At 33.0% G+C, this 8,504-nt stretch overlaps 2 long non-coding RNA genes across 2 annotated transcripts in view; one reads left to right on the forward strand and one right to left on the reverse strand.

Moving 5' to 3' along the window:
- Positions 1 to 272: 272 nt before the first annotated feature.
- Positions 273 to 2,294, forward strand: LOC105108797 (uncharacterized). The gene is made up of 2 exons (XR_839122.1): positions 273 to 1,286; positions 1,499 to 2,294. It is a non-coding gene; the product is annotated as an uncharacterized LOC105108797 (long non-coding RNA).
- A 4,608-nt stretch (positions 2,295 to 6,902) lies between these two features.
- LOC105108798 (uncharacterized) overlaps positions 6,903 to 8,504 on the reverse strand; it is an 8,826-nt gene continuing 7,224 nt past the window's right edge. Inside the window, exons 2-3 of the long non-coding RNA XR_839123.1 lie at positions 8,174 to 8,180; positions 6,903 to 6,981 (exon numbers count right to left, since the gene is read on the reverse strand). This is a non-coding gene — a long non-coding RNA (uncharacterized LOC105108798). The remainder of the gene's footprint in view (positions 6,982 to 8,173; positions 8,181 to 8,504) is intronic.

An 8,504-nucleotide genomic window follows, 5' to 3' on the forward strand; every position in this document is an offset into this window, starting at 1 on the left:
GTTGGTAGAGAGTGGATGGATAAATGATCGTTTGAGGAGAGGCTCGGTGGTCCTTTGTTCGAGGGACGAATTGTTGAGTATGCGACCAAAGTCCCACATTGGTTAGAAATGGGGAGGATCAAGGGTATATAAGGATGGACAAATATCTCCATTGGTATGAGGCCTTTTGGGTATAACCCAAGAGCAAATCCATGAGGGTTTAGGCCCAAAGTGGACAATATCATACCAATGTGGAGATAGGTGGTGTCCGTAATCCTTACAATGTTGTGTTCTTTTCTTCATTTAGGGCTCTTCGCTTCAGGTTCATGGTATTCTTGCCTGTGTTCAAACTCACTTGTCTGTTTAACTTTTACCGCCATAGAAACTTCAATCCAGCTGCTTCAATGGCTCCTTGAGTATTTTCAGCTTCTTCCATAATTGAATCATGAGGACGGAGACAATAGCTGCAGGTTAATTGCAATGGTATTGTGGGCTAGTATAATTGAATCATGGTTAAACACCAGACAAAAATGAAGAAATTGCATGCTTGATTCCATAATAATCAATGCTTCAAGTCAAGTAACCAACTGATAACTGAAAGGATCGAAGTTGATGGAATCCAGGGGCAAGAAAGGAGTGATCGATGTCTGAAGAGAAGCGCCCTATGGAACACTTTGCGTTGCCTTTCTTAAAGTTCATCCTCCTCTAGTTATTCTGTGGAGAAAAAAGGAGAGGGAATCGGTGCTCGAACTTGCCTTATGTTCCAACTATTTTACAATTTGTTTTAAATAAAAAGGTAAGAACCCAAGAACAATATTACAAGGCTCTGATTTATCCACATGCTGTACAGCTAGAATTTTAAAGAGAACGAGCCAGAAACAAATTCTCGCGTTCTCTGTTCGAAGTCATGTTGTGTTGTTTTCTTCTTTTTAAGGTTCTTCACTTCAAGTCCATAATATTCTTTATTCCAAGGAATAAGAAATTGTTCGGTCCTTCTGCATTTCTCTTTCAATAACCAATGTTGTGTTTCCATTGAAATTTCCTGCTCCCTTTTAAAGTCATTCAACATTTCTCATTTCCTTAACCAATACTATGTTCCCATTAAAATTTCCTGGAGAATAATAACCAATTTGGTTTTAGAAGTAGTTTTTATTTTCAGTCTTCTTCCTCAGATTTTCCTTGCAAATATTGTGCTTTCTCAGCAAATCTGTTGTATGCTTCTTGTCTTTGGAAATCCTGGGGTTTTGTAGCGTGCATTTTGCTCTAAGAGCATTTGACATCCTGCAAGTAGAAGCAGCTCTAAGCTTGTATGAATCCCAATTCACCTACGAGATTCAAGTAAATTCTCCTGAGTTTTCCAGGGTTGTACTTTTGCCAAAGCTTCTCATTTCTGAATTTAATTTCAATTTAATCATAAGCGACTTAAATTCTCCTGAGTTTTCCAGGGTTGTACTTTTGCCAAAGCTTCTCATTTCTGAATTTAATTTCAATTTAATCATAAGCTCGTTATATTTGTGAGTACAAATTAAGGGTCAGATTAGCGCAGCGGATCGTGGCCAGACGTTCGGATGTTGCATTATCATCACTTTGAATTTTTCCTTCGATGGCTCAACAGAGAGAACAAAGAGAAATCTGAACTCACAATCATATGTAGCAAGCAAAGTCACAGCTCACACCCATAAGAACAACAGCTCACACCCATAAGAACAAGTTAAAGGTAGATAGATTTAGCCGAAAAGCCGCAAGGTTCCCATAAAGCAATGGAAACAAGCCTTTTTGTGCTGGCAACAACTCTCTTAAGAACCCTCCTCCCTCACAACTTATTGAAAACAAAATGCCAATAGGGACCATCCATCCATGGAAGAAAACAAAGAAGAAAATCCAACCATTCAAGTATGTGAAGGTCTGAAAGAGAGGAGTCGTAAAAAACTGCATCCGAATTTTGATCATATCCTTTGCCATAAATGAATATGGAAGTGAAGGCCTCTTGGTTCCAAAATTTCTTTGTGGAGACCCACTGAAAGGATCTCAAGCACGCTCTTGGCTGTCGTAGGCTTCATGATGTGTACAGAAAAGCAACCCAACCCCACAATCTGCTCTTGTCTTCTCATGTTGTCTGCCCATTCATCTAATTAAGGCATTCTATTGACCTTCAGAACTGCCTTCTTGTGTGTGATCCCCAGTTTGTTAAGACTTGTGGGGCTTGTACTCCATGCCTAGCATGTTCAGTGGTCATCTGTCGAGTCTTTCAAATTTTGAACAATGACGTTGAGGCTCGGAGGCCAGAGCCTCTGTGGGCCGAAAGGTCTTGAAAATTAGCTGACAACAGTATTTTGGTACGCAATTTGCATGTGGGTCAGATTCTTTTTTAATTTAAAAAAAAAATTCAAGAATGTGAATAAATTTTTGATAATATTATCATACGGAACAATTCTAAAATTTCCTTACTCGTCTTTTTACTTAACTGATGTTTTTAATTAAACTCTATGGAAATTATTTTAATTTAAATTAATCAATATTATAGATTTAAGTGTAATTTTATAACCAGTAAAAATATAACTTCACTTTTAAAATTTTTTCAAGATAATAATAATTTTTTAATATTAAGATGATGATAAATTAGATAAATCATGATCCCCCACGATCCAAGTCATGGACTCTATTGGATTTAATAATTTTTAATGATAAATTAGATAAATCATGATCCCCCGCGATCCAAGTCATGGACTTTATTGGATTTAATAATTTTTTTAAATTAATTATATGATAAAAATAGATATTTATAAAATTAAGCATCAACTTAAAATAAACACTTATTTCTAGAAAGTGATAACTTTCTAGAAAACAAACAAAAATAAATCATGCAATCTATTTTCTAACTAATTTAATATTAAATGATGAAATAAAAAAAAATAAAAGCAATTAAAGCACTAAAAAAAAACATATTTGATTTGTGGGTAAATTCATCAAATATGTGAATTAGATAACTCGGACTAGCATGCTAAACCCATGAACTAGGTTATGGATTAACTGAGATTATTTTTTTTTTCAAAACTATTTTTTAATTAATTATATGATAACAAAAATAGATGATCACAAAATCAAATACCAACTCAATACCGAGACGATTATTAAAAACATAATAATTTTATAGAAAAAAAAATAAAATCAATTATAAAATTAAGTTTTCAATTAACCTAAAATCTAAGGATAAAGTCTATATATATATATAAACTTAGCAAGACCCATGAACCCCATCTAAACTTGTGAACAATAACATGAATTTTTTAAAATTATTTTTTAACTATATAAGGAAAAATAAAAGAATAAAAATGTCAAGTTCAATTAAAATAAAATAAATTTTTTTTGGTAGGAGTAAATACGAATTTTTGGTTTTTATATACAATTAAATTATAAATGCACCCTTGTATCCAAGAAATTTAATACATTGGAGCTACGGGTATTAGAGTCTTTTGGTTTTGATTTTTTTTTATTAATTATTGGTTTGCATTAGGATAGTGTCATAATTTACTATTATCATAATATTTTTAATTAAAAAAAAGATATTGTTGCATGCACAGAGAGAAATATTGTGTCTTTTGAATAGTGCCTGCGACATCTTCTAATGATAAAAAATAGGATTCCACTTTATAATTCAATTCTTTTTCATCTTCTTTTTCATTCTAAATAGTGTGTGCAATCCAAATATTTCTAGTTTAATGTTGGTGATTTTTTTTTTATCCTGATAAATATATTATGGTCCTTAGTATTATTGCTATTTTAAATTTAGTCTTTTTAAATTTATTTTTAAATTTTTGTTATTTTTAATTTTGTTAAAACTTTATGTATTTTCAATTTAACCATTGGTTTATAATTTTTATATATAATGATTTTTGATTTGGTCCTTATGCTTTTAATTTTATATTTTTGTCCCTTTTCCTTTTGATAAATTTTTAATTTTATTTTATTTTTAAAATCAAGTTCGTAATTTTGATTTTTTTCAATGATAATAATAATAAAACTTTTAACTTAGTTCTTTTTTTTAATTTCTTTTTATTTTCCTCGCAGCAAAACGTGGAAGCCTAAGGCCAGTTTCTTTCTAAAGGCAGTTGAGTCTTTCATGGTAGTGCTCAACTAGCCAGGCAGAGATACTATCCATCATCGAATCTGAGCATCATCTTATCATGGTATCCAGCTCGGAATTAAAGCTTTGATGGTTAAGTTGCCAATGGTTGTGACCATGCAATTACCTTGCTTGGTGAACAGCATGCATTGTGCACAAGCTAAGGTTAGACGACATTGAAATGAAATCAGATCTTCAAGTGTTGGTGTCATAGATGACACACATGACATGACTGTAATTCATTAAAAAAACCACCACATCTGACCCAGCTTTTATATATCTCTGTGTGTGAAAATCTTCCAATTCTTTTTTCAACATGAAATTATTTTGATGTCAGAAACCACATGAAACAAGATAAGAGTTTTGTGGGTTTCATACCACAGATTGGAATCAACATCAACCAGTTTATGATTCAGAAACATGTTCACATGTTTTCACATGCCAACTCGTTGAATCATCTCCGGTTTCCACTCCCTTAATTAGCAGCAGTGTACGCTCAACAGCTGGTACATTGTTGAGAAAACATATAATTAACGATAGAAAATAGTACAAATTGTTTATGAAATCATTCATCCACAGTAATGTAAGACTTTATTTTTCAGATATTGAGAATATAATGATAGCTTAATTTGTTATTTCCAGTGTAGAATTTCATTATTCAATGATTTTAAGAGGGTTCTATTCGACCGGCCATACATACGAATTATATAAATTTAAAAGTTATGTTAATCTTACATAATAGTTTTATAAAATTCATTTATAAAAAGAAATATCAATTATTGGTTTAATTACCAGATTCATTAATAAAATATACCTATAATTTAATTTAATGTATGAGATGATATATATATTGTTAAAAAAAATATAATTATATTAAAACATTATATAAGTTCAGGCCATAACATAAACAATTTCAAAATGTTTTGGGGAGATCCTAGCTAAGCATTATTCATCAAAGGCTACTCCTTAAGCCATGAACAAGTAGAAAGATCAATGCTCTGATATCTAAGTTAAAGGCTTAGTACATGTTACGATGTGTTTCATAATATTTTTTTTATTTAAAAATATATTAAAATATATTTTTAGATTTTTTAATTTTTATATTAACATATTAAAATTATTAAAAAAATACTAATATAAATCATATTTAAACATCTTACCTAATAATTTAAACTATTAAATTTAGATAATTATTTGATATAGTATTAGAATCTTAATGACCAATCAGTCATGAATATAAATCTTATTGGTTCTACTTATTTGATAAAAATTACATATAAAATAGTATAGGTCTATGCAAATTTCAAACTTAATCAGTTTTTACTTGAGAGGGTATGCTAAATAATAATACAAATGATATATTAAAATCTCTCCCAATAATTTAAGCTAATAAATTAAAATGATTTTTTAATAAATATAAAAAAATATTATTATTTTAATATTTTTTCAATATCAATTGCAAATTTATATTCAAATACATGTAGTCAGCTTCTGGAAAGGAGGGCAAAGTTAATGATGTCAGACTGGAAAAGAGGGCAAAGTTAATGATGTGAGACTTTCTCCTCTACTGCCACATGTAATGCATTTTCTTTAGTATATACTGATCAGAGTTGAATGTAGGCTGTGCAAAGCCATGAAGGAGCCGGAGACTTTGGACTAAAACTTAGATAAAAACTATAGTCTACGGCTGGACATGCAATATATATTTAGGGCTTTGCTTCTCCACCGAAGGCATTAACTTTGTTAGACCATCCCATCTACTGAGAAGACAAAATAATAATTGGAATCATTTTTTTAGATTTCGAAAGGTTCTGTTCTCATGAACATGCATGTGTTCCTGCATACTTCGTTGTCGACCAGAATGGGTTTTTTTTGGGCTCCTAACGATCGACTTGAATTAGGTGAGAACATGCCGTGTCGCTGTGTGATAAAGGACACTCGATTCTAGGCATCGACTAAGAAAATGTTTGGTATGCACCAAATAAAAAAAAAAGGAATAATAAGAAGATAAAACGTTTGGTACAACCTAAAATATGAAGAGAAATAAAGATTTTTGGGAGTTAGTGGAGCACATGTCGTTTGATCATTAATTAGGTGCGTGATTAGGTTCATATTTTATCTATGAAGTAAGGTTACGAGGAAGCAATTGCCTCGTACTAGTTTTTTTTTTTTTAAGCAATTGCCTCGTACTAGTTTTTTTTTTAAAAAAAAACTCTTAAAGTGAATTGATTATCTAATTCACTAAATCATAAAAGTAATCCACAAAGTCGTCTTAATATGCATGAATTTTGGCTTGAAACAATATCAAACCCTAAAGTAAATAGAAAAATTAAGTTAAATCATGTTGAGAAAACTAGGAACAACCGGACACCAATTTACCCGGATCAATTCAGCGAAATACAATTCATAATTCACAAGTCCCAATTCTTTTCCTCTTTGTGCAGTAAAATAGAATCAAATAATGATAAAAATAGTGCAAATAATCACAAAATCAACACCAAGATTTTTAACGTGGAAAACCCGATGCGGGAAAAACCATGAGACCGTAGTCCACCTAAAAACTTCCACTATCAACAAATAATGGGTTCACAATCATTATTCCTCAGATTCAACTAAGGGATACAACATATATATCATCAAGAACAACTTATTCTTGGATTACAACAAGATTAAAGGAGAATTATTTGAGAAAAACTCACAATACTGACAACCTCGTTTTTTTGTCAAAACAGCCAGCTTCCACACCACTAATCTTCGATCCAACTGTCCAAAATGAAGATCAACATGTCTAGAAGCTGAGGTCACAATCTTAGCCCGATCCAACGGTGAACGAGCTGGAAATCAAAGGAAGAACGCAGGCTGCTTTGCTGCCTCTTCTTCTCTTTTTCCCTCTTGATTTTCTTCTCCTCTCTTCTATTTTCAATTCTACTGCTACAGTACCCGAACCACTTAATTTTAAAGGGGTCAGCTGCTTCTCCTCTCAATAAATATGGTGGTCCCACCATCACATGGTGTTGGACCACACACAACAAATCTCCCCCTCACGCACCATGTGAGGAATTCATCATACTGGCAATCAACATGTAAAATTCAATTTAAAAGGCTCTGACAAACTTGCTTCCCTTTTGCAGAACTCAAACTTCTCTCTCTGTAGAGGTTTGGTCATCATGTCTGACACGCTGTTATCAATATGGATCTTCTCAACAATGAATGACTTCATCTCTATAGCATCTCAAATCCATTGATATCTAACTTCAATGTGCTTTAATCGAGAGTGAAAAGTAGGATGCTTACTGAGATGGATTGCACTTTGACTGTCATAGTGCAACACAAAGTTCTCTTGAACTAAGCCAAGTTCATGCAAGAACTTCTTCACTTCATCCATAACAACTCTATGCCCCCTTCAGTAAGAGCAATATATTCATCCTTTGTAGTGGATAATGCGACACATTTTTGCAACCTTGATTGCCATGAGACTGCTCCCCCTGCAAACTTTATCAAGTATCCTGATGTGGACTTTCTAGAATCAACATCACCAGCCATATCTGCATCTTAGCCAAAGTTTTCCCTTCTTTCTGTCACGTGTGATCTTCATACCAAGAATCTGTTTTGCTGGTCCCAAGTCTTTCATTGCAAAAGACTTGCTCAACTCTTCCTTCAACATCTGAATCTTCTTAGCATCATGGCCAACAATCAACATATCATCCACATACAACAAGAGAATAATAAAGTTTCCATCTGGAAACCTTTTCATAAATACACAATGATCAGAAGTGGTCCTGTCATAACCATGATCCACCATAAAAGAATCAAACTTCTTATACCATTGTCTTGGAGCTTGCTTTAACCCATATAAGCTCTTTTTCAACTTACAAACTAGCTGCTCTTTACCTTTTGCTTCAAAACCTTCAGGCTGCTCCATGTAGATCTCCTCATCCAAATCACCATGGAGAAAGGCAGTTTTCACATCAAGTTGTTCTACTTCAAGATTCAAACTAGCAGCTAAGCCAAGCACAACTCGGATTGAAGACATCTTGACCACTGGTGAAAAGATTTCTTCAAAATCAATACCTTTCTTCTGTCCGAAGCCTTTCACAACCAATCTTGCCTTGTACCTTGGCTGTGGGGAATGTTCATCAATTTTCAACCTGAACACCCATTTGTTCTTGAGTGCTCTCTTACCTTTAGGAAGCTTCACTAACTCAAAGGTATGGTTTTCATGCAAGGATTTCATCTCTTCTTGCATTGCTTTCAACCACTCACTTTTCTTCTCATTTGATATAGCTTTATCAAAGTATTCTGGCTCTCCCCATCAGTGGACCAACACATACTCATAAGGAGAATATCTAGTGGAAGGTTGGCGAGGTCTAGTTGACCTTCTTAATTGTGGCTCATCTGGAGC

Source organism: Populus euphratica, unplaced genomic scaffold, assembly GCF_000495115.2.
Source record: "Populus euphratica unplaced genomic scaffold, PopEup_1.0 scaffold403.1, whole genome shotgun sequence".
Lineage (NCBI taxonomy): Eukaryota > Viridiplantae > Streptophyta > Magnoliopsida > Malpighiales > Salicaceae > Populus > Populus euphratica.